General features: G+C 50.0%; 2 pseudogenes across 2 annotated transcripts; both read right to left on the reverse strand.

Moving 5' to 3' along the window:
- Nucleotides 1–1,303: 1,303 nt before the first annotated feature.
- On the reverse strand, nucleotides 1,304–14,602 carry LOC311621070 (pikachurin-like; annotated as a pseudogene). Its single transcript, XR_014797046.1, has 5 exons — nucleotides 14,421–14,602; nucleotides 13,464–13,604; nucleotides 5,809–5,892; nucleotides 2,837–2,939; nucleotides 1,304–2,086 (listed from the first exon to the last, which is right to left on the reverse strand). The product of XR_014797046.1 is annotated as a pikachurin-like (transcript).
- Nucleotides 14,603–23,308: 8,706 nt separating this feature from the next.
- Nucleotides 23,309–24,758, reverse strand: LOC311621787 (Golgi membrane protein 1-like; annotated as a pseudogene). The gene has a single exon. The product of its transcript is annotated as a Golgi membrane protein 1-like (transcript).
- Between the last annotated feature and the right edge of the window lie 1,223 nt (nucleotides 24,759–25,981).

Below are 25,981 nucleotides of genomic sequence, written 5' to 3' on the forward strand. Positions count from 1 at the left end.
GGCTGGAGGCAACGGATTCAAAATGTGCTATGAAAGCAGCTCTCCCGTCTCGGGAAGCACCGGCCCAAGCTGCCTTCAAGGAAAAGGTATGCTGGGAGGGCAGGTGGGAGGTCGTAAAAGCCACTGGCTACCACCCCACGTGGCTTTTCTCCAGACTGCACGCGCAGGGAGACGTGTGGAGGAGAGGATGAATTGTTGTTGTTGTTCCTGTTATTTCTCTGGGAGGGAGGGAGGATCCTGGCCTTCACAGGAGCCCAGACGGGAGGCAGAGGTTGAAGCAGGAGGGGAGTCTCTGATGTATTCATTCATTTTACAGAATTCTGAACGCGCCTCAGCTATGCTCTGCACCGCGCCCGGTCTTCGCTGAATGAATGCTGCACAAACAAGGGTGAGTCATGGCCGGGACTAAACATAGGCCCTGGTGTGCCTCGGATCACATCCCCCTTCTCGTTGGGGGCAGCGGGCGTCTCACCTTTCCCTCTGCGAGTCGTGTCATGGGCACCTGCCAGCCGCCCCTATCATCACGTGTGTGAATGGCAAACGGACAGCCGATGGCTCAGAGGAAGCATTCCTGCTTCCCCCCCCCCCCCCACCTCCAGGACAGCCTTAGGGACACTGTCCTAGCGCCCATTTCTGAACGGGCCTGTGCAGGGCTCAGACACCTGCATGCATGAATGAATGAATGAATGAAGGACTAAGTGAATGAGCTCTACCCTTCTTCATCGCCTTGATTCAAGTTTATTATAGACATTCCCCTCTTTTTTTTTTTTTTTTTTTTTTTTAATATATTTTATTGATTTTGTACAGAGAGGAAGGGAGAGAGATAGAGAGCCAGAAACATCGATGAGAGAGAGTCATCGATCAGCTGCCTCCTACATACCCCCCACCGGGGTTATGCCCGCAGCCAAGGTACATGCCCTTGACCGGAATCGAACCCGGGTCCCCTCAGTCCCCAAGCCGACGCTCTATCCATTGAGCCAAACCAGTCTCGGCGACATTCCCCTCTTAAAACAAAATTAACAGAGACCCCTCCTCAGGAGCACAGGTTAATCTGCTTATTCTGGAAGCTTCAGATCCATTTCCTTGAGCCATCACCATTGACCAGAAGAGAGTGGTCAGCTCCCCAGGAGCCTGCCCACCCCCGTTACCTACCCCGCTGATGCCGTGAAGGCCCCTCCAGGCTCCCTGGGGAGAAGAGTTTTAGGAACTGTGCAAAGAATTCAGGGTCGTCCACCCAAAGTTGCAAAATTACACTGTGTGGACTCTCTGCTGCTATAAAAATATACACATACAAAAGGACAGCTACAAAATCGGGGTGCCCGTTTTCTTAGATTAGCGTTATAAAAAGTAGGGGTTTCTCATTAAGGGGGTGGAGGGGGGCAGCATTATGATTCTACGTTTAGTCTCTCCTCATTTTCATGGAATAGTCAGAGCACATTGCAGCAGCCAGGGGGGAGTGGGAGGGGTTAATCCTGATACTTCATGGGCCAAGGTGAGAAATCCCAGGTTCAAGGTCACACAGTCATCCTGCTGTCAGTAAGTGTCATGAGTCAGGGAAGGAGGGAATATTTTAATACTGCCCTCTGGGTCTCTCTCTCTCTTTTCTTAGTTCCCCGCACGATGAATCACGACACAGGCACTGACTGCAGCAGACGGGCTCCGGGATTTGCCTTCAGGTGAGACCTCTGAGGCCATCGCACAGTCAGCAGACAACGTTCGGCGCTTCCCACGCGAGGATTCCGGATGCCTGGGGTGTGGCCGCACGCAGCGCCAGCAGGAAAGGCCACACAGGGACTCCTTGGTTGGTCCAGACGCTCATGGATGAGAGGAAACACACCTGGCCTCCGTGTCTCCGGGAACGGCACAGGGTCTCGGGGCCCCCGGGATTCTCAGGATTGGAGGCTCCGTCCCTTGGGAAAGGCCAGCCGGTGTTACTTGGCTCCACACGTGTTGATGTTCTTCCCGTCCGCGGCGGCCTCCACGAGGGAAACGTGGTAATCGGTGGACAGGGTGAAATGGGAGATGCAGCCCACGAGGCCGCGCCGGTAGTGCCTGTTGGTGTGCAGAGCGATTTCCTTCATTCCACCTGCCGGGAGCCAGAGCAGAATGGGTGAGGCACGGGAACCATGTTTCCTTAGCATACCCGGGTCTGCTGACCAAGGTGTCCCTCCAACGGCTCAGTGCCTCACCTCTACTTTAGAATTATCCTTAAAGGAACAGGCTGACTTGGTTCAATGTGATGCATAACCAGAGGCTACAAATACCTACATCGTGTGTGATCTCTGACCCAGCTGGCCACTTCAAACCAAGTCTGGTTAATTTTGAAATGTTGTATAATATCAACAAAATGCAGCGTGTAGTTAGAGGTGCTGTGCTCTTAAACGGAAATAAATCCACGGATGTGGAGCGCTTTCAGTGAAGTCCATGTAGAGAAAGCACACAGATGGAGACACCTTTGCACACTTAGGTGTGCGTGCTGGCGGGTTCTAAGCTATTTACAGAAACACCGCTCATTCTCACCCTGAAAGGGGCCAGGAAAGCAGGTCCTCCTCCTGGGAGGGAACTCTCGGGCTATATTTAGCAGGTTCCTGGTCTATGACAAGAAAAGCGTGGTTTTCCCAGTGGATCCATCCCAGGCACAAAGGTCTCTGAGTGCTTCCTGCCCCCTCACCATGAGTCAGAAGTTCAGAGAAGGGAGAACAGACTATCTGGAGAGCTTCCTATTTCCAGGCACCTGGCTGGCCCCGGGGAGCCCCGCCTTGGAGGAGCCCCAGCATGGCCAGTGGAGGAGGAACACGAAAAGGGCCTAACTTAGGTCCGGTCAAAGGCCACTCACCCACGTACAGAGCTCCGTTGACGGTGAGCTGCCTCATCCTGCCAGGTGACTTGCCTGTTCTGGCCCCGTAGTCATCCACCGTTATTTTTCCGATTGACCGTCCCTGGGAAAAAAACACCATTTCGGGAGTTTTGTTCAATTGTTCAATTCATTTCAATGAAAATGTAGGAAAGCACCTACCCTAGACCAGGTACTATGCTAAAGGATAGAGCTGTAAAGATGAAAAAAGACAAAAAACAAACAAACAAACAAAAAAATAACGCATTCCTGGCTCCCAGGAGTTTTATGTCTACTGAGGAAGACAAAACAATCACATTACAAATGACATCTCAGTGTCACCGCGGGACGGTGGGAGACTGCCAGCTCCCTGTGGGGTGACAGGAGGTAGAGAGAGGGTCAGGGAAAGCTTGAAAAGAGAGACAAGGGCTTGATGTAGCCTGAGCACTGAGAATTAGGAGGTGGGCGCTGAGTGGAGAGAGAGGAAGCCAGAGCTGAGGGTGCAGGGCACATGGAGCTCCATGAGAATGTATCCTGCAGGTGAGAGGGAACCAGAGGAGAATGAACACGTGGTGAGTTTGTATGTTATTCCGAGCACAATGGGAAACCATGAAGGAGGTTTCCTAGCTGGGGGATTACTCTAGGGAAGGACAAAGAATGGCTAAGGCAGTGGTTCTCAACCTTTCGAACGCCTCGACCTTTAATACAGTTCCTCATGTTGTGGTGAGACCCAACCATAAAAGTATTTTTGTTGCTTCTTCATAACTGTAATTTTGCTACTGTTATGAATTGTAATGTAAATATCTGTATTTTCCAATGGTCTTAGGCGACCCTGCTAGTGGTTCTCAACATGTGGCTCACGACTCACAGGTTGAGAACCGCTGGCTTAGAAGTTTCGAAAGGACCCAAAGAATCACCCGGAAGTGACTCGGGGGACAGTGGAGTGGAAGTGCGCATCTGTGAAGGGCTTTGCAGGTTTCCCAAACCATTGCGCCCTGCACTTCTTCAAAAAGCACGTCTGCGGCCATAGCTCTTGGGGGGATACCGACCCAGGCTACACGTCCTTATTGGCCTTTTAATGTTCCTTTCCTACAGCAAACAGTTCTTGTTTCCTGTGAAAATAACCTCTTTTCTCTCTCTGATGGTATTAATATTCATATCATTTGTTCAATAGCTCGCGTTGGGCTTCATCAAGATCACTGTCGCCTGGACTTCCTATGCTACGTGGGAAGCTGATGGGCACAGATCTGCCTGTGTCCCCACACATCCTCTAGGGCAAGCACGTCAAACTTGGGGCCTGCGGGCCGCATGCCTCATTTGTTTGGCCCGTGCTAGCCTTTGAATTTGACATGCTTGCTCTAGGGCAGTGGTTGGCAGAGGCTCTTTGGCCCCTTGAGTATTCTAACGCCACTTTTTCAAAATAGACTTGCCTAGGCCGAAAACCGACTTCTGTGCATGGGCCACAAAGTTTCAATCGCACTGTATGTGCGCACCCGCATGTGGTATTTTGTGGAAGAGCCACACTCAAGGGGCCAAAGAGCCACATGTGGCTCGCGAGCCACAGCTTGCCGACCACTGCCCTGGAGTGGTCAATGCACGTACAGTGTGATTAAAACTTCATGGCCCATGCGCGGAAGTCAGTTTTCGACTCTCAAAAGAAATTTCAATCATTGTACTGTTGATACCTGGCTCTGTTGACTAATGAGTTTGCCAACCCCTGCTCTAGGGTATCAAAGGCAGGCACAGTGGACAAGAGAGTGGGGTCCAGCTAGGGTACTCCCATACGGCCTATGTGTGCACAGACCTTGGTAGTCCCATGTTCCCAAGCCTCACCTTTGACCTCACCCACTAACCTCCCCAGAAAGGCTTATGGTAAATTCTCAGGGAACCCAAATAAAAACCTCTGTTCAGCTCATCTCCTGGAACCTGCAGGTCACATGGCAAGACTGCGGTTTCTCACACTGCTCAGTGAGGGCCTGCTATTTGACTTCTCAGAATATTGTTAGGAATATGGACATAGGTAGCAAGACCATTTTAAGAGAATGATTTAGGGTAGCGACTTCTGTGAGGAGCAGGATGCACAGAGCTTTTGAGGTTCTGGTAAAGTGATGTCAAGAAGCGGGCAGTTGCCTACACAATGCGATGTGGAGCACTCCTCCAAGTCCACCTGTCCCCACATCTCATCCCACTAGGGATACCCGGACCTCACTAAACAGGGAGGCCCTCTTCCAGGTAGTCATCAAAAAGTGTTTTCTTGCCGGGACCGGTTTGGCTCAATGGATAGAGCGTCGGCTTGGGGACTGAAAGGTCCCGGGTTCGATTCTGGTCAAGGGCATGTACCTTGGCTGCGGGCATATCCCCGGTAGGGGGTGTGCAAGAGGCAGCTGATCAATGACTCTCTCTCATCGATGTTTCTGACTCTCTATCTCTCTCCCTTCCTCTCTGTACAAAATCAATAAAATATATCTAAAAAAAAAAAAAAGTGATTTCTCCAGCCCTGGCCAGTGTGGCTAAGTAGATAGAGTGTCGGCCAGTACACACAAGGTTCACAGGTTTGATTAGGGCCGAAGGCACGTACCTGGGTTGCAGGTTCGATCCCCGGTCACCAGTTAGGGCCGTGCGGAGAAGCAACCAAACCATGTGACTCTTACATCAATGTTTCTTGCTCTCTCTTTCTTTCTCTTCTCCCCCCCTTCCCTCCTTTCCACTCTCTCTAAAAACCAATGGGAAAAAAATATTTCCGGTGAGGATTAACATAACCAAATAAGTAATTCCTCCAGAAAGTGGCTGGTGAGTGCAGCTTTGGGAGTTCTTGGTCAATGGAGGGCACGGGTGGGAGTTGGCAGCAATGCCCTGGAGGAGGAGCGTGGAGGCCAGACAAGGCTGCGGGGGAGGACATGGGACTAAAGGGACTTGGAGAGCACGTCCCACCGCTGCTGGGCTCTGCGCTATGCTGCGCCGCGGGAGGTACTCACCGAACAGCCTGGACCCGGTACCACCGACCATCGCTGAAGGAGCCGTTCACCAGGATGGATGCCACACCGCTGCCCAGGTTATAGCTGGGGCGTTGGAGAGAACAAGACAGAGCAGTCACACACTGACGCCCAGGCAGACACTCTCACATTGACCTCGTGGCTAAAGGTCTGTGAACTCAGAATGCTGTTTCCTCCATGTGAAACAAAACAATGTTATCAATCAGGTTTCCACGCTAGGCCAGGAACAATCAAAATATGTTTTTTTATTGTGGCAAATAGACATAACATAAAACCTACCGCCTTAACCACTTTTGTGTGTGCAGGTCGTGGTGCTACATTTGCTCACCTGGTACAAGCATTCTTCGGAACGCTCCTTAGTTTGCCAAGCTCAAACTCGGCCCCCTTGTACAGCAACTCTTCATCCCCTCTCCCTCCATCCCCGCAACTACCACGCTCCTGTTCACATGAGGGGCTGGACCACCTCTAGGGTCCTCCTCAAGTAGAATCCTGCATCATCTGTCTGCCACTGGCTCATTTCACTCGGAATAATGTCCTCAAGGCTGGTGATCTTTAGGCTCGTGGTGAGAAGCATCCGAGTAGCAATCGGGACAAGAAAGGCTTTATCGTTTGTGATGTGTTATACTCGCTGGAACAGTGTTCCCCCAAATTCTCGTCCACTCGAACCTCAGAGTGTGACCTTAATCAGAAACAGGGTCTTTGCAGATGCCGTTAGCTAAAATGAAGTCATATTGGATTGGCACAGCCTTAAGTCCTGTCGGCCGGTGTCCTTGTGAGAAAAGGAAGTTTGGACTCGGACACACAACGGGGAAGAATGCCATGTGGAGATGAAGACAGAGACTGGAGCGATGGAGCTGTGAGCCAAGGACTCCCGGCCATGAGAGCCTAGAGCGGCTCAGACCACACTGCTCCTTGGCGCTCCCCCCCCTCCCCCCCCACTCACCATTCACTCCGCCCTCCCTCTCAACACACACCCTGCTGGCACTCACCTGCACATAGGGCTTTATTAATTCTCACCTGAGGGCATTTTCCCCACAGTACAGGGACAGAATAAATTCCTATTGTTTTAAGCCACCCAATTTGTGACAATTTGTGATGGCAGCTCTTGAAACCAATACATGTGTTTTCACTTTTTAAAAAAGCAAAACAAAGAGCCCTAGAGAGATGAAAGGAATTTGCCTGAAATCCCTTTGAATTTGGGATTTTATCTGTCCCTCCTCCCCCGCTGTGTACTCTGATACCTGGCCCCCTCAGAAGCTTCCTGTTTTCTATTCCAGCTCCCAGATGCCCCCATGCCCTGAGGGTATCAAAAGACACACACAGCTTGTTTACCAGAGAGAAACAACCCTCTCCATCCAGTGCTCATTTGATTATTCTAATTTGATTGGATCCAACCATCCCTGGTGAGTGGCTGACTGGCCTGGGCAGGCCCTGGGCCCCGTGCCCCGCCCTCCCAGTCATCCTGCTTGGGGAGGGAATGTCTCCCCACCGGAGCAGCTCTCTCCCCATCCTGGGAGAGGACAAGTCTGTCCTGAACTTCACCAGCCAAGGGGGAGGAAGGCCAGGCCCTGGCTTAGGCCCTGGGCTCCTGCACGCTCGGCCTGAGAAAAAAAACCGAGAACAGACAGTGCCCAGCTTTCCCAGGGAAAGCGCTCCAGGTCCTTGCATCAGGAACGAGGCTCAAAGAGCCTGACATCTGACCCAGAATGGAACTGGGTGACCTGGCACCCTGCGAGAGGAGGCTATGGCCGCCCCTGAAAAGCCACTGTTTTCCCAGCAAGTTTCCCACATCAGGCGTCTCCCGTGCACGCAGCCTGAAGGGGGCTGGCAGATGTCATTCCCCTGCGGTCAAGGCCTGACCGCGCAGCAGCTGAGCCTGGCCAGTGACCCGCAGTCCAGTGGCCGTGAGGCTTTGTGAGAGGTGCGGGGACCCAGGGGTCAGACCCACCGGCCCGGATTCCCACTCCTGGCAGCTCCTGCCCTTGGGTGATTAGCTTCATCTCTGTGAGCCCATGGCCCCTGATCTGAGCAGTGGGGGTGATGAATTCTCCCTGCTAAAGGGCCATAGGGAGCGTTCAGTAAGACAACACATGCACAGAGCACAGCACAGAGTAGAAACCACACAAAGGATCCCGCCACCCCAGGGATTAACGCAGCTCGCAGACATGGGCAGCAGACACCCCCCCCACCCCCCCCACTGGGAGCTGGCGGCAGGAGGAAGATGACACTGAGAGCTAAACTCCCCGGCCTCTCCCGGGAGGGTGGTCCTGTGTGAGCATCAGCCACAGGCTGTCAATGTGTAGCCGGAGGGTCAGGAGCGCCCAGAGCGGGCAGAGGTGACCCGGGGAAAGCTGCAGGACGCTGGGCTGGAACGGGATGAGAACCAGGGAGTGGGGACCTCTGCAGTTGTGTTTGGACGAAGGTGGGGCTTCCCTCATTTGGCAGCCTGTGGGCTCGCCTGTCCCTGCAGAGCCAGGCTGTGCTCCGGGGCGGCCCTGAGTCCGGCAGACGGGTGCCAGCATCAGCCCACACAGAGCTCCACAGGCAGCTGGGGTCTCCAGGGCCTGCTCTCCAACCCAACCCCTCCTCTGATTCAGACCTTCTAGTAACCTTCTGCTTCCCAGACACTGGCATCTCTCTTTCCTTTGTCTCTATCTATCTATCTATCTATTGTATAAAAGCCTAATATGCTAATTGTCCCTCCAACCATTTGACAAGTCACTATGACGTGTACTAACCACTAGGGGGCAGATGCTCCGACTGGTAGGTTAGCTTGCTGATGGGGTCTGGCCAATTGGGACTGGGCAAGATGGGCTGGAAATGCCCTAGAGGGACTCGATGGTGCACCGGTGTGGTCCCTCGGCCTGGCCTGCACTCTCTTGCAATCCAGGACCCCTTGTGGGATGCTGGAGAGTCGGTTTCAGCCTGTTCCCCACAGGCCAGGCTGAGGAACCCCACCAGTGCACAAATCTGTGCACCGGGCCTCTAGTATAGTAATAACTGACCAAGACTAGTGGTTCTCTTTGCTGCACAGGAAGCCTCCTTGGGTGTGAAAAATGTTCTGTAACTTGTTCTGTATGTCGTGGGGGGGTCACGGGGGGGGGGGGACCCACAGGTGTTTACACATTTAAAATATATCAAACTGCACACCTAACATTTGTGCACTTCATGTAAATTATATCTCAAACTTTTTTTTAAAAAAAAGGAAAAATGTAAGAATGAATGAGAAAATGAGCAAAAAAAAAAAAAAATGCCTGTTCGGTTTCGTCAGCAAGGTCTTGTGGATCTGGTCAGCAGGACTGGTTTCCTGATGCAGGTTTTCCTAATCATTGCCCATGGACGTGCCCCCAGGGGAGGCCTTCCGGGGGCTGCCTGCATGGGGCCACATTCTCCTTAGCTGGGCCCTTTAAACTGCAGCACCAGCACCTCGCCAAGGCCAGATCGAGTCCCTTCTCTGCTGTCTGACAATGTTACCGAGGTCCCATGGGAAATGTTACCACGCTCCCATGGGAATGAGCGGGAAAGGCCAGGCCAGGGGTCCTCACAGAACCTGCTCACTGGGTTTTATGCCCACATGCAGCCAGGAACCCAAATGAAACGAAACCGGGACAGAAAACCACACTCGAATTCCTCTTCCTCTACGTAACCTTGCCCGGAAGCCTCAGACGGTTTCCCTCGGAGTTCCACTGTCTCCCTCGTTCTCTGCCAGAAGGGCTTTGAGCACCAAAGGAGCAGCATTTCGGTGAAGAAGGAAAGTTAACATATTTTGCTATCATTTTCTATGGTTTTCTTTGGAACTGGGTCAAACACCAGAACCTCAAACACCGTTTTCCTACCCAAAACACCAGTCCACTCTCTAAGCTCCCCTGATGGAAGCTGCTCTCAGGCGGGGCATAGGTCTTATTAAAAACAACAATAACCATAGCTCCATTTTGTGAATGGAGCTCCATACTGTGCTAACTTCCTTATGTTATCCATCAGAGGTAGGTGTTTTAGAACACCGAAACGCTTAACCAAGGAAATACGTTTGATAATCATTATCCAAAAGCCTAATGTGCTAAGTGTCCAGTCATCCAGTCGGCCTTTCAACCAAAGAGTAATATGATAATGATATGCTAAGGCCACTCAACTGCTCACTATGATGTGCACTGACCACCAGGGGGCAGATGCTCAATGCAGGAGCTGCTCCCTGGTAGTCAGTGCGCTCCCACGGGGCGGGGGAGAGGGGGGGGGGCTGCTCAGCCAGAAGCCCTGAGCCGGGCTCATGGGCTCATGGCTGGCGATCACAGTGGCAGTGGCGGGAGCCTCTCCTGACTTCATGACAGCACTAAGGATGTTTGCCCACTTGGGGTGTGGACCTAATCAGTCAGACATCCCCAAGGGCTCTTGGACTGCAAGAGGGCACAGGCCAGGCTGAGGGACACCCCCCCCCCCCCCCCCGCCAGTGCACAAATTTTGTGCACCAGCCTCTAGTCTCAAATAACTAGCTATGCCAGGCCCTGCACTAAGCCCTTTGCGAGAAGGAACTATTTCAGCCCTCACCACCAACCCTTCTCAGGGGGAGATCTGGCCACTCACAGGTCGTCACGTGGCCCTGGGAACCAGCCTGTCCGGCTCTGAAGCTCCTGCCTTTGACCACTCAGACCCGTTTCCCAGGGCGTGGCCCCAGATTGTTTCCTGTCAGAGTGGTGCCCACAGAGACCTGCTCCATCCGAGTCTGCGGGCTGGGCCCAGGAACCCGCCTCTGAAATGAGCTCCCTGCCTTCAAACCTCTGGCCTGCGGTCTAGCGGCTCTGTGCCAGCCTCCCGCAGGGCACCACGCACCTGTATTGGAAGTACCTGCTGGGGGCAGGCGACAGCGGAGCAGCAGCTGTGGGCCCAGGCGCAGGGGCAGGGGCAGGCCGGGAGGGGCTGAGCTGTGTCCTGTGCACAGAACACAACCAGAGCTGCACTTTTCAGAAACCCGAGGAAGACGCAGCAACATAGGAAATCGCTCCGGATGGAGTGGAGTTGTTGGGAGGGTGCCATGGGGCGTGGGGGGCTGGCCAGGGCCGTGGGAGCGGCAAGGCGGCCCCGAGCAGATGAGTCTCCCTGGCCTGCTGGGGGCGGGCAGTGAATAGGTTTAGCTGGCGGTTGAGGCGAGAAGTTGGCCTCCCACCCCCGGCTGAGCTACTGTTTCAATTCCCTTTTCTGGGCACAATCGAGAACTTGAGGCCTTGGTGAGGTTAACCACAGGAAAACCACAAGAAAATGGCTGTGCGGCAGCCAGCCTGAAACTGGGGTGTGAAGAGCTTGGCGTTTGACCTCGGGGCCAGGGGGGCAGGGTGCGGAGACGGGGAACTGCTCATCTGCCAGCCTCTCGCCTTCGGCCACAGGGGTCTCTCGGAGGCCCCGCAGTCCCGGGGTCGCGTCCCTGAGCACACCCTGCTGTTCCTGGGGCCAGGGCAGGGTTGGCTAAGTGACACTGCCTCCCAAGATGCCTTTTAGTCAAATGGGAACGACTGCCATGATCCTACTCTGGCTCCAGGGAGGCAGCGCCTGCCCACAGAGGCCCCGAACCAAGTCTCACCCTGTCCTCTTCGTTGCTCAGTTACCTCTGTCTATTCCGACTCAAATGATTTAGTGAGCACTGTGCTAGGCCAGAGGGATAGGGGGAGGGGGGGGGTAAAGAAGGGAAGCCAGATAAACTCCTCCCCTACGGAGAAGAGGGTGGTCCAGAGACCTTGCAGGGGTGTTAAACTTTAGTGAGCACAGACTCACCTAGAGAATGGGTGGGAACAGCGCAGGCCCTGCTCCTTGAGTTTTCCTGCTCTGGGGTGGGCCGGGGCGTTTGCATCTCTAAGACGGTCCCAGGTGACGATGCTGCTGCTGGTCCAGGGACCAGACTTCAAGACCCAGGGGTCCAGATCAGTGATCCGCAAACTCATCAGTCCACAGAGCCAAATAGCAACAGGACAACGATTGAAATTTCTTTGGAGAGTCAAATTTGTTAAACTTAAACTTCTTCTAAGGCCACTTCTTCGAAATAGACTTGACCAGGGCATGGTATTTTGTGGAAGAGCCACCCTCAAGGGGCCAAAGAGGCGCCCGCATGTGGCTCTCGAGCCGCAGTTTGCCGACCACTGGGACCCCCTTCTCTGCCAAGGGCCATTGGATATTTATAGCATCATTCTCGGGCCATACAAAATTATTAACTTAAAAATTAGCCTATATATTAGGTCAAACATTTAACTAACCCACCCCTAATGGCTTGGCAGGGCCAGGCCAAATGATTTCACCAGCCTTACCCGGCCCACGGGCCGGATGCTCCCCACCCTGGCAGAGGATACGTTTTCCAATTTGAGACACGAGCCAGTCCGGCCCCATGAGAACCCAGCCCCCCCACACGCTGGTGGGGAGAAGTGGTCGAGACCCGTTAGCTGTTGCCTAGCTTCCCAAGCGAAGAACTTGAGCGCGGTCTAAATTCACTGAAAAGGGCTAAGAGCTTCAGGGACTTCCTTACAGTATCACCCAGGAAGCATTTACAAAAAGCCAAATGTGGGGCGGAGCTGCTGAGATACGAATCTGTGCTTTGCTCTTCTTGGTAGTGGGCGCGTGGGAAGCAGGCTTCCTCTCCCCCAAGGCCGCACAGCTCACGGGGAGCACGGTCACACCTGAACGCCAGGTCTCCCGACTCTGAGTCTTTAATGCTGCCAGAGCCGGAGCCCTGAGCCCTGAGCCAGGCACTCAGGGCCACGCTCAGCTGCCCCAAATCCTCTACTCGGGGCCTCACCAGCTGCACCGAGTCCCCATTTGCAGTGGGAGCGCATGGCAGAAGCACAGTACAAAAGGGGTCCCAAACTGTTCTGTAGGAACCAGATAACAAACACTTTAGGCTTTGCCGCACAGTCCCTATTAAAACCACTCACATGTGCCGGCTGGCATAGCTCACTGGTAAGGAGGTCACATGCCCAGGTTGTGGCTCGATCCCCAGTAGGGGGTGTGCAGGAGGCAGCCGATCAATGATTCTCATCATTGATGTTTCCATCTCTCTCTCTCCTCTCCCTTTCTCTCTGAAATAAAAAATATATATATATTTTAAAAATAAATAAGTAAAACTACTCAAGTGTGCCCCTGTAGCATGAAAGCAGTCTTATAGTATATAAACAAACCAGCATGGCAGCCTCCCAATGAAACTTCATTGACAAAAGCGCATGGAGGGCCGAAGCCGGTTTGGCTCAGTGGTAGAGCTTCGGTCTGCAGACTGAAAGGTCCCGGATTCGATTCCGGTCAAGGGCATGTACCTTGGTTGCGGGCACATCCCCGGTAGGGGGTGTGCAAGAGGCAGCTGGTCGATGTTTCTCTCTCATCGACGTTTCTGGCTCTCTATCTCTCTCCCTTTCTCTCTGTTAAAAATCAATAAAATATATTTAAAAAAAAAAAAAAAAAAGCGCATGGAGGGCCAGACATGGCCCTCAGGCTGCGGATGGCTGGCTGCCTGCCGCTCCGGGAGGAGGGCTCCGGGAGGAAAGGCCAGGGGCCTTGGCCCCGCCCGGAGCTGCAGGCGCCGGTCAGTCCAGCAGAGGGGCTCGGTTCCCTCTGCCTCCCGGTCTGCCATGACCTGCGAGGTGACGCGGAAGGCAGCTCGGAGGACGTACCTGAACACCAGGGCTCCGTCCCGGAGGCCCAAGGAAATGAAGTCACTGTTGGGCTTCTAGCTGTCTCCCCGCCACAGCAGCAGGCCCTCTCTGGCCGACGTCTTAAACCTCACGAACACATTGGATCTTGACCCGGACACCCTGGAGGAAACACACACAATTGCCCCCATTTAACCGCTGTCCACAGCATCCGTGCCTGAAGTTCACCCGCCGGCCTCGGGAAGCCCGGAGCAAGGATGAGCTACATCTCTGAGGACGGGCGTCACCGCTGGGAGCCAGGTCACAGGGGTGACCCGGAGGCTCACTCTGCAGCAGTCTCTGTCCCAGGGACCCAGAGAGAGCACGCGATGAGCCACAGGCGAACCAGGCTCTCGTCAACACCAAGGTCCCAGGCTGCACCCCAATCTACACCGCAGTCCTGCCTCTTCCCTGTCCTGCCACAGACGGGTCCTGGGGAAAGTGCTCCCCAACTGGAAGTGGGTTTTGTAATTTCCAAGAGCCCCAAATTGGTGGTTTCTTGGGGCTACGATGGTGGCTGTGGACGGCCAGCTCTGGTGGTGACCGTCCTGGAGGGCAGAGGGTTGAGTGTGCAGGAGACAGATGAGCGGTGTTGGGGGAAGGCAGGGTGGAGGGGGATAGGAGGCAGAGAGGAGAGGAGAGAGACTCTGCAGCCACGGCTGGGAATAGGATCACAGGCTTTTGAGCTCTTATCAATTCCTAGGACTAGATTCATTCAGAAATCATAAAGCAAGCATGTCAAACTCGCAGCCCGACGGCCACATGCCTCGTTTATTTGGCCCGTGTTAGCCTTTGAGTTTGACATGGTTGCTCTAAATATGAGGTCCTACATTAAAAGGTAGTAAGAGTAACGGTAATTTAATATTGCAACTCGCATGGCACCATAGGAAAAGCCTCTAGTCTGCCGTCACTTATACCATCCCAGTCTGTCCCACAAACCTGGAGCTGTGGATGCGCTTGTAGTAGTGAACAGGAGGGGACTTCTGCCTAGGCTTTCCGAGCAAGGCGAGACAGGAGACCGCGGCTGCCTTCCCATGCGGGGCCTCAGAGTGGAGAGGGAGGAGCAGGGCCACGAGGTGACTTCCCAGCAGGCCAGGTGCTGAGCCCCCGCTCTGGCCCATTCCTGAGAGGCCTGCTTTCCCCAGTCTCCTGCTTCAGGCTCCTGCCTTCCCGCCCTTGCTTTGGATACAGTGATTGGGGGCAGCTGAGCCTGATGGTGCCCTTTCTCGTGCAGGGAGTGGTTTAGGGATGGGCACGTGGCCCACTGTTATCCAATGAGCCAGAGGAAATGTAGCAGGAAGATTCTAGGAAAGATTCCTTTCTTTTTAAAGAGTCACATGAGAAAGAAAAAGTTGTTCCACTGGAGGTTGGCCTGATTTATGTCCATCTTACAACCAGGAAGGGAGTAACCCCCGGAGGGCCGCCTAGGACAACAAGGCCAACGGTCAGAGGAGACGTGCGTCTTTGATGATCCCGCTGATGCTCTGAATTACTCACAGCGGGACCCAGTCTAAGCCCGGAGGATTGCTTGTTACGGGGAATAATAAACACCCTTTCGTTAAGCCATTTTGAGCTGAGTTTTCTGTTACTTGCAGCCAAAGGCATCTAAGTGAAACAGACCTGAACTTGACTGTTGCCTTCATGCACATGCCTGTGTTCATGCACATACATACATGTGCACGAGGGCCACCGAGTGCCTCCTGTTCCCACCAAGCCGCCCTGTGCCACTCACTAAGCATCCAGGGGGCTGGCGACCTGGGCCCCTTCACACCGTCCCTGCTTCCTGGGGAAGGAACGCCCTTCCACCTTTGGAGAAAAGGGCTGAAGAAAGAAGAGGTGTCTCCTGGCAGAAATCCATCTCGCCTGAGGCCTCACCAGGACCACCTACACGAACCCAAGGGGGGCTAGAGGAGTGAAGCAATGGCTGCTGTCTGGTGTGGGTTCAGTTACCAGGGAAACGCTCATCCAATGCCCCAGGAAAATGTCTGCCATCTTTGTTCCTTGAAAAGCCACCAACCTCCACCCTACACACTGGGTCCTCTCTCCCTCCCCCGGGCTGGCCTGCACCGTGAAGCCCTTGGCACTACTGAGAAGGGCTTGCCTCATACTGAAACTCGAACCCTGCCCAGGTATTCTTGTAAGCCTAAGAGCCGGTCTCGGGCCATGTGGGGCGCAGCTGGGGGCACCCCTAGATGTTCTCCAAGGGAGGCAGAGGAAAGAACCCCCCAACAAGCCCACCGGAATTTCCCTATATGAGGCCCATCTGCCCCAAACCCTTTCAGCCACGACCGCAGGAGATTGGCCAACCATGAGCCGCGAGGCCCTGACTTGTTCTTACAAATCCCCTCCAGTGTCACTTCCTAAGCTCTTCACCAGTGTCATGAAGCAGCAGGGTGACAGGAGAAAGGGGAGGGCTGGGGGCTCTCATCCTTAGAAGAGGAAAGGAGGCACAGAAGCCATCAAGGCTCTGCCTGAGGTTAGACGGCTAAGAGAGCACTGAACCCCGTGCTCCCAGTTCTGCTCCTCAGCCTACCCTTCCCTTCCCAGGGCCTCAGCAGTCTGTCTCCCTCCTCTCAACTGGCCTTGCCCTTGTCTTCCTGAGATCTTCCTTCTGCACGCAGTCAGCACGAGAACAGGTGATGTGGCTGTGTTTGGTGCCAAAGATTAGGGATCATTTAGGAGATGCCAGCCAAAGAGGTCATGGCTATCTCTCTTTCCTCTTTCTTTTCTTTTTCTTTTCTTTCTTTTTTTTTTTTAAATATATTTTATTGATTTTTTACAGAGTGGAAGAGAGAGGGATAGAGAGTTAGAAACATCGATGAGAGAGAATCATTGATCAGCTGCCTCCTGCACACCCCTACGGGGGATGTGCCCACAACCAAGGTACATGCCCTTGACCAGAATCAAACCCGGGACCTCTCAGTCCGCAGGCCGATGCTCTATCCACTGAGCCAAACCGGTTTCGGCTCTCTTTCCTCTTTAGAAAAACACAGAAGTGATCGCTGAAAGAATTAAGGTAGAATGACTCTCATTCTCAAACAAATGTGCAAAACAAGAAGAATAAGCCTCCTTACAAAACAAGTTAGAGTCCCACAAAAATATGTGTTTGGTGCAAAAAAGACACTGAACTAAGGATTCTACACCCAGGAGAACATATCTCATTACTGGACACTAGAGACAACAAGGAGTTTAAACGTGGCTTCTAAACATTTATTATTATTTTTTAATATACATTTGTATGGATTTCAGAGAGGAAGGGAGAGGGAGAGAGAGATAGAAATATCAATTATGAGAATCATTGATCGGCTGCTTCCTGCACACCCCACACTGGGGATTGAGCCTGTAACCCAGGCATGTGCCCTGACCGGGAATAGAACACTGACTTCCTGGTTCTTAGGTTGAATCTCAATCACTGAGCCACACTGGCCGGGCTAAACGTTTTTTTATTTTTTTAAAGAGAGAGATAACAGCCAACTTTAAAACTCAAGGGCCTTGGGCCCCCAAGATTAAGTTCCTATGTTGCCAGGTCACCTAAAGCATGCTCCTCAAAATCTTTTCATTAAAAGTAAAAATTTTAAAAAGAAACAAGAAAAGCAAAGGAAGAGAAATAAAAGCCTTACAAGTCATTTCTGAGAAACTGCTCTCTGAAGCCACGCAGCCCTGCACGGAGCCTGCGGCCCAGAGGACCTGTTAGGGCCAGACACAGAGAGGCTAGTCTCATCTGTTAGTCTGGGCCGCACCCCAGCCTCCCCACCTCTGGCTAAAGTGGGAGGAAGAGGAGGAGGGGGAGGAAAGGCAAGAAAGGAGAAAGGGGAGGAGAGTGGGATACAAAATAAAAAGACCCTCGGGAGCAGGGGTGGGGGTGGGGTGGAGAGGGTTAGGAGGGGGGAAGCTAGAGTGAGGAGAAAGGAAAGAAAATGCCAAGAGAGAGAAGGAGAAGAGGCAGGAATAGAAGGGGCACCAGGATGGGCAGCCCCAGGGCAGGGAAAGGAGAGGGAATGGGAAAGGCAGAGTACAGAGAACAGACCCAGAGGGCAGACATGGAGGGAGGCCCAGAGGAGAAACAAGAGCAAGAAACTGCAGGAGAAGCTCTCACTGGTTTGGCTCAGTGGATAGAGCATCGACCCGAGGACTGAAGGGTCCTAGGATTGATTACAGTCAAGGGCACATGCCCAGGTTGTGGGCTCAATCCCCAATAGGGGACATGCAGGAGGCAGCCAATCAATGATTCTCTCTCATCATTGATGTTTCTATCTCTCTCTCCCTCTCTTCCTTCCTCTCTGAAATCAATAAAAATGTTTAAAAATAAAGGAAACTGCAGAAGAGAGATAGAAACAAACTACCTGGAGCTGAGGACGGAGGAGAAGAGAGACTAGCCAGGCAGATGGAGGAGTCCTCCCGGGCTGCCCCTGACCAACATGCCCGTCTGCGTTTGCTTCAGCCTCAGCTGAGAGGTGTAGGCAGGGCCTGTCCTCGCTGTGACTGGCCACGGACGTGGGCCTGTGGCCACTAGCTAGGGCTCCCCTGGACTCCCTGACATGGTCAGGACATGCTTGTCACATGTCTGCTCTGCACACGGCGCCTCCCAGGGGTCTGTTGAGCCCCGTCCAGCTGCCTGCAAAGCCCCCGCTCAGGAGCTCAGCCCCAAAGGCCCTCCCAGGACCCAGACCTCCGATGGGGGCCCAGACCTACCTCCTGTTCGCAGAGTGTTATTGCCACACCAGAAGGCCAATCCTGGGACCAATACTGGAAGCCAGTGCCTATTCCTTAATTGGAATCCAAATACCCAGGCTAGTCCTGACCACCATTACTCCTACATCAGGGACCCAGACTATCATTCAGCACCAAGATGATTATGCCCAGGCCCAGGCCTCAAACAAAGAATCCAGACTTGTATCCTCGGTGTACTTCTCAATTTGTAACTCAGACCACCCTTTCTATAACCCAGATGTCCGGGTGAGGTACCACACCACACCCAGGGGCCCAGAAGTCCCTCCCTGGCCCCAAAGGCCCTCCCAGGACCCAGACCTCCATTGGGGGCCCAGACCTACCTCCTGGTCGCAGACCATTATGGCGAGGACCAGAAAGCAATTTCTGGGAACCATACTAGGTCATCACTCAACCACCGAGCCATGCTGGCCAGGTGGAAATAGGATTTCTAATCAGTGAAAGCACTGTCCTTAAGACTTTAACTTCACCTAAACCACTGGCTCAATTTTGTCCCACTTTTGTGATTTGTTGCCTAGTATTGATGCCATAGGTTATTTATGGCATAACCATCCTCCATAATGACAATAATTGTAGGGATGCTGCTGGAACTGAGGGTCATAGGTTGAAAAATCCAGGTATTGTTTTTATAAAGAGATAAATTTATCTTAAATTGACTGAAATTTATCTTTACATAGGTTCACGGACTGTTGCTAAGAGCCTAATTTTATAGGAAATTTATTGTGCTGACAATACTAGAATATTAAAGATGCAATATGGGACAACCTCCTATGGAAAGAATACAATAATTTTATTACACATTCAACCTTGATATATAATCTTCAATTAAAAAGAGCCACACGGAGGAAATTATCTGGAATTAAACAGACGAGCAAGCATGCTTTATCATCATTTTTTCTCTAGCCTGGTGGATACACACTTGAACCCACCTTGTAAATAAAACATCAGAAAGGAATGGGGCTCAAATATGTGTTTTCAAGATATGTCCAAGTGCAAGGGCCACGGGAGTTGAACTTCCATCCTGCACTGCCTCACAGGTTTTGTGTGTAAAGCTCACTTCACTTATTGAATACTTGGTTAGGGGAGTGTGGTTACAGTACACTTCTAGAAATTCATTGGTCATTTTCTGTAACCAGTTAGTTCTTCCTGCCTATTAGATTTAATTACAATTAATTAGATTTAATTGCAATTATAATTAATTTAATTACAATTAATGGTCAAAAATGCAGTAGTCTTTGCTGTTGTTGTTTTGTTTTATTTTATTTTTTGGCTTTTTTGAAATGTTTTTTGCTTGATCATCCTCTCTCTAGGTTCGCTGCCTATATTTATAGGTGTTATCAGTAAGAAACTCTATTTCCCATCACTCCATTTTTATTTAATGTATTGTGTTTTTTGTTTGGTTTTCCCAACTAAATAAGCAGTTACTTCCTTCAGGATACCTATTTAAAATCTGTTTACAATATTCTTCTCTTGAAGTTTATATTCCAGTAAACAAATAAAAAATTACAGGTATGGAGATTCATAAAGGTAAATTGGTGATTGACAAAGAAGCTGAAAAATCCTCTTTTAAATCTATGTTGAAGATCTTGACTACAAGATCTGACTTCAATAGCACATTGGTGGGTTGCTTTAAGAATACAGAAATAGCTCACATTTCCTATTAGTAAATGTATTTTTAATGAAGTTGCTTAATTGGGGCAGATTCCTTAAAATGGTAGACAGTTACTCAGGGGCTTATGAATGCTTAGCTATTCTGTGAATACGAGGGAAATAGCCAGACTTTTTATCAGTGAGCTGATTAGACAGTCCCTAAAACACTTGCAATTATGTTTAGAAAACATCAGAACGTTTTTGTAGTGACAACTGTTGTAAATATGCATTTCCTGCATAGTTACAACATTTGTAAGCTTTTAGATTGGCAATAGTAAATACGAAGTTTCTTTTAAAGTTGAATTTCATTGCAATGTGGCTTTCCATGTTTAAGGTAAATTCGGAACAATGTTATCACTGATAAGTGTTTAATCTCCAACATTTACAGGGAACCCTAACAACTTAACAAAAGGAAAATAAACAACCCAATCAAAAAATGTGCAACAGACCTAAATAGATATTTTTCAAAAGAAGACAGAAGAAAGGCTAGGAGGCATATGAAAACATGCTTAAACTCACTAATCATCTGAGTGATGCAATCAAAACCACAATGAAGTAACATCTCACATCTGTCAGAATGGCTATCATCAACAAATCAACAAACGACAAGTGCTGGCAGGGATGCAGAGAAAAAGGAACCCTCTTGCACTGCTGCTGGCAATGCAGACTGCTGCAGCCACTGTGGAGAACAGTATGGAGTTTCCTCAAAATACTAAAAATGTAACTCCCATTTGATCCAGTGATTTCACTTCTAGAAATATATCCCAAGAAACTAGAAAGATTAATCAGAAAGGATATATGCACCCCTATGTTCCTAGCAGCACAATTCACCATAGCTAAGATTTGGAAACAGCCTAAGTGCCCATCAATAGATGAGTGAATTAAAAAACAAACAAACAAACAAACAAACAAAACTGTGGTACATCTACACAATGGAATGTTATGCTGCTGTAAAAAAGAATGAATTCTTACCATTTGCAACAGCATGGATGGTACTGGAGAGCATAATGCTAAGTGAAATAAGCCAGTCAGAGAAAGAGCTATCACATGACCTCACTCATTTATGGAATATAATGAACAACATAAACTGATGAACAAAAACAGATCCAGAGACAGAGAAGCATCGATCAGACCATTAAACCTCAGAAGGAAGGTAGGGGAGGGTGGGGGTAAGGGGGAACGATCTACCGAAGGACTTGTATGCATGCATATAATCAAGGGACACAGACAACGGGGGGGGGGGGGGGGGGGGGGGGAGAGCATTGGTGAGGGGATGGGGGGTTAATGGGGGAATAAGGACACTTATGTAACACCTTAACCAATAAAGAAATAAAAAAAAACTATATGAGAGATTGACTTAATTCATTTGTTGCTTCATTCTTTTATCCTCCTTCCTTATCCCTTATCCTTATATCTAAAGTAGCAGTTAGCTAATACAAGGAAAGTTATTGTTAGTAAAGGGAAAGAGACAGACATTATACTACTAAGCTCTGATACACAAATACTCATAATCATTGAGATAACTGATCTGCAAATATACATTTTCATTTAATATTTAAAATTCTAGTTTGTTTCTTTTTTGTCTCTCATCCTGTAAATTCATTTAAAAACAGTGAAGGACAAAATATGTCAGTTTATACAACCATTTTAAGAATAATTTAATCCATCAAGAACATTTAATCACGATGGCATTTTTTTAACATTATCTGAAACATATCAGAAATAAAACACCGAGCCCCAAATCTTTTTTTTTTAAATGAATTAATCAATAAACCCAGACAAAATCAGTTTGAGTTGTTACAGGTCTTGTGAAAATTGCTATTACCCTAGCAGAATAAACCCATTTAAAGTAATAAACCTTCAGCAAATGAAATATTTTTGCTTGAGAAGCATAGTTAGCATTGTAACTGCCTGTTTCTTTTGCTACAGTGAAGACTTTTTTGTTACTGCCAAGTATCGAACAGAGGGAAAACATCTGAGAGCAGAGTTAACTATGGAAATTCGTATTGACCGTGGTCATGGAAATGCTGCCGCCTGATCACAGAAAGTTTGCTGCTTCAAGGCCCTGACTAATAACCCAGCCCATTCTCTCCATTATCAGCAGCTGCAGTCATACAGGTCAGGCTTGTAGGTTTGGCTCTAGGGCTCCCAGCTCTGAGACCACCGGCCGCCAGAGTTTCAGGGGTCTGTTTGCTGTTGGTAAGGTGCATTGATTTGCAGACTGGCCTTGGCCTTGCTTTGTCTTTCTATGTCTAGTTAATGCTTTGTCTCGATCTTGGACAAACCAGTATACTGATTCTGCACTTACTGTGGATTTCCCTGTTATTCCTTGCAGTCTATGAACTTTTGACTTTTCAATATCTTATGTAAGCAATTTGCTCCCAATCCAGTATCAAAGCCACAAATGCACTTCATGCTAAACTCCTGTTGCCAAAACCCCTATGTCAGGGGGTCCCTTGTTTCTTGGCCTCTCTTCCTCCCTGAATTTCTCCTATTTTACCTGACTTCACTCTTAAGAGTCTTTACTTGGGCTGTTTTAGTAGCGAACTTTTTTTGTGTGCTTTTAACGTTGGATAATGATGATTCAGAGCTTTCTCTTCATACTGGCCAAAACCAATCTTGACTCATTTGCTGTATGATCCCCCCACATTGGACGCCAGTTCCGAGTGTACCCCTCACACCCCCCATGGTTCAGGGATCAGGTTCTGGAGGAGGCTGCACACAAATGAAAGAGACTAGCCAAGAAAATATTAATTTGGGAATTGGGGGCCAGGTGGAAGCCCAAGAGAGGACTAAGCTTTGCTTGGGTCTTGCGATCCCTTTTATTCAGGTTTGGGATCCACCTACAGTCCTTAGGCAGGCAATTTCCAGTAACAGGCAAGCTATCTTATCAGTAAGGATTTACATGAGACTAAACAGCGGAAGTTGCTTCAGCTCCCATTGTCTCCACCTGACAGTGGGTGGCTGGCTCTGACCTTTGCCAGAGCCTCAAGGTTGACCAGCTTTCCCCGTTCCTTGTCCACCTCTTTCTGCTAGTGAAGGCCATGGGCAGCTTTCAACAATTTGCCACACTCAATCCTGACAGGCTCCCATGGATCTAGTTTGTCCTTCAGGCAATGCCCTGTGCCAGGAGACATTGCCTGTAAAAATTGGGAGAGTTCTCAGCATGATCCCAGCCCACTCATACCTGCTGCCACTGAATGGGGTCCTTATCTCCAGCTGATGGACCTGACTCCTGCTTCTCAGAGCCCCAGTCCCTGATAATAATAGGCTTATAGAGATCCTACTCTTTTTTTTTTTTTTTTTTTTTTTTAGAATTTATTTATTGAAATAAAATGCACATCCTATACAATTCACCCATTTAAAGCATAAATTCAGTAGTTTTTTATATACCCATAGAGTTGTATAATCATTACCAAAATCATTTTTTTAGCCAACACATTAAACATCTTTAATACAGATGCTTCAAAAGTAACCCCCACTGACATACTAAAAGTCCACAATAATCATCTTTTAAGTGTATATGCTACTTAGTAAATTTCACAGTATTCAATCCCTCGAGAATATTTTGTAGTTATCGCTGTTCAGTCCTGACATGAAAAAGTTATATTCCAGTTTGATGGGTTTCCTCTTTTCATGCTGATCAAGTAAATTTATCTTCTCTTTTCTGATTTTCTGCATTAAGAACATTTACGTTCCTGTCATTGGCTGCCTGCTTGTCTGTTTCAGATTCTGCCTCATTTTCATCCTTATTGTAGTCTTCATCTCCTCCCATTTTTTGCTTGTTTCTCCCTTCCTCATCAGCATCCGGCTCCTCCTCCTGCCCATCCCGCACCACAAGCTGGTCTTGCTCAGGCTCCTCCACCTCCTGGTCTTCCTGGCTCATCAGCAGGGTGGCTGGCACCCGTTGGGTTTGGCCGAGGTCTGGAGCATCTCCCATGCCTCTTCCGCCCACACGTCCGTCTGCTCCACAGCCTGCTGCTTGTGGTCTGGCTCCTGTGGCAGCGCCTGGCCGTCCCTCCGAAGCGCCTCATCGCTGGTGACCTGGATGTCATTGGTTTCCTCTTTCTCACCCTCCCTCCTCAAATCCAAAGCTGCCTCGGAACCTGGGACTGGCGTCTGTGGTTCGTGGTTACTGGGCATATTCCCTTTCGCTTGTGGCACCTCTGCCGGCGGCAGGCCCGTTTCCTGCAGCCTTGGCTGAGGCTCGCTGGGAGCTCCGAGCTGCTGGCTTGGTTCCTTGTGCTCACTGGGGTCTCTGGAAGCCATAGCTTCATTCCCCTTCTCGGTGACTACTTCTATCTGCTCCTCGCACTGCTCCTTCACCCCCTTCATCTGACTGATGCACTGGCCCAGGTCGTAGGAGGACTTCCTCTCCAGGTTGGTCTGGTTCTTCTGGACCTGGAGGACCTCCTGCTGCAGCCTGCCGTAGTTCTTCTGCGGGGCCTTTAGCTGGTCTTGCAGGGTTCTGATGAGCTTCTCTCCCGCGGTGATATTATTCACCAAAACCGCCTTTTCATCCTGGGGCAGCTTGTTGACGCTCTCCATCTGGAGGTTGTGGCTGGACTGGATCTTGTCCGCTGCTCCCACTGCTTCTCCAGCTCCCCCTGGAACTCCTTCTTCAGCTCCCCCGCGCCCCTCTCGGCGGCCGCCCTGCGCACCCTGCCTTCCAGCTCCATGGTCCGCGTCTGGAAGTCCACGCTGCGGGAGCTCCCCATCCAGTAGTTGAAGCCCAGGACGATGATGCAGGCCACCAGGGCAGCCAGCACGAAGGCCGGCGACTTCATGGTCAGACGCCCGTTTCCCAGGCCCATCATCTCCTAGGCCAGGCCGAGAATCTCCGGCCTCGGCCCCGGCGGCCGCTCGGTGCTGCAAGCCCGGCTCCCCGGTCTCCCCGCCGACCCCGCGTTCCGCCCGCTCCGCGCCGCCCCCAAATCATTTTTAAAACATTTTCATCACCATCCCCATCACAAAAAGCCCTCTTCCCATTACTCGTCACTCCCGAATTTCTCCCAACCCCACCCACAGCCAACCACTAATCCACTTTCTGTCTCTATAAATTTGTTTATTTTGGAACTTTCTTATAGATGGAACTTTATAATATATGATATTTCATCACTAGCTTCTTCAGTATGTTTTCTAGGTTTATCTATGCTGTAGAATGATATATATATCAGAGAGGAAGGGAGAGAGAGAACTAGAAACATTGATGATGAGAGAAACAGTGACCAGCTACCTCCTGTACACCCCACACTGGATGTCCCCACAACCAATGTGCATGCCCTTGACCGGAATCAAACCTGGGACTTTTAGTCCACAGGTTGATGCTCTATCCACTGAGCCAAACCGGTTTCAGCATACTTTCTTTCTTTGTACTGCTGAATAACCTTCCATTGTATAGATGTACAACATTTTATTTATCCAATCATCATTTGATGGGCATTTTGATTGTTTCCATTTTTATCTATTTTGAATAATGCTGCCATGAATCTTGGTGTACAGTGTTTGTATGGATGTAGGTTTCCATTTATCTTGGGTCAAATGATAATTGTTTAAGCTTTGGGAAACTGCTAAGTGTCTCCTCCATTTTACATTTCCATCAGCAGGGCATGAAGGTTCAAATTTCCCTCATTCTTACTAACACTTATGATCTGTCTTCTTTATTATAACTACCCTATAACAAGTGTGCAGCTAATGACTAATGATGTTGAGAAATTTTCAGGTGCATATTGGCTAATTATATATATTATTTGGAGACATGTCTATTCAAATTCTTTATTTTTAAATGGAATTATTTTTATAATTAAATTGTGTTCTTATATATTCTAGATATGTCTCTTATCATATATGATTGCATATATTTTTTCACATTCTTTGAGTTGTCTCTTCACTTTGTTATGGTATTGTTAAGGTACAATTGGTGCTCAATTGGTTTTATTCAGCTCTTCCTTGCCTCAGTATTAACCTCCAATAAAAGTGATCCTGAAGCAGTTGAAATACATAAAAATCTAAGTTTAGTGCTCAGTGGCTCATTGTTCTTTTTTTTGGGGGGGGGGGGGGGGTTGAGGGAAGTCTATAATCTGCACATTCAATATGCACATATTTGTTTGGAAGAATTAGTT

Source organism: Pipistrellus hanaki (assembly GCF_964339955.1).
Source record: "Pipistrellus hanaki genome assembly, chromosome: 4".
In the NCBI taxonomy this organism is placed as follows: Eukaryota; Metazoa; Chordata; class Mammalia; order Chiroptera; family Vespertilionidae; genus Pipistrellus; species Pipistrellus hanaki.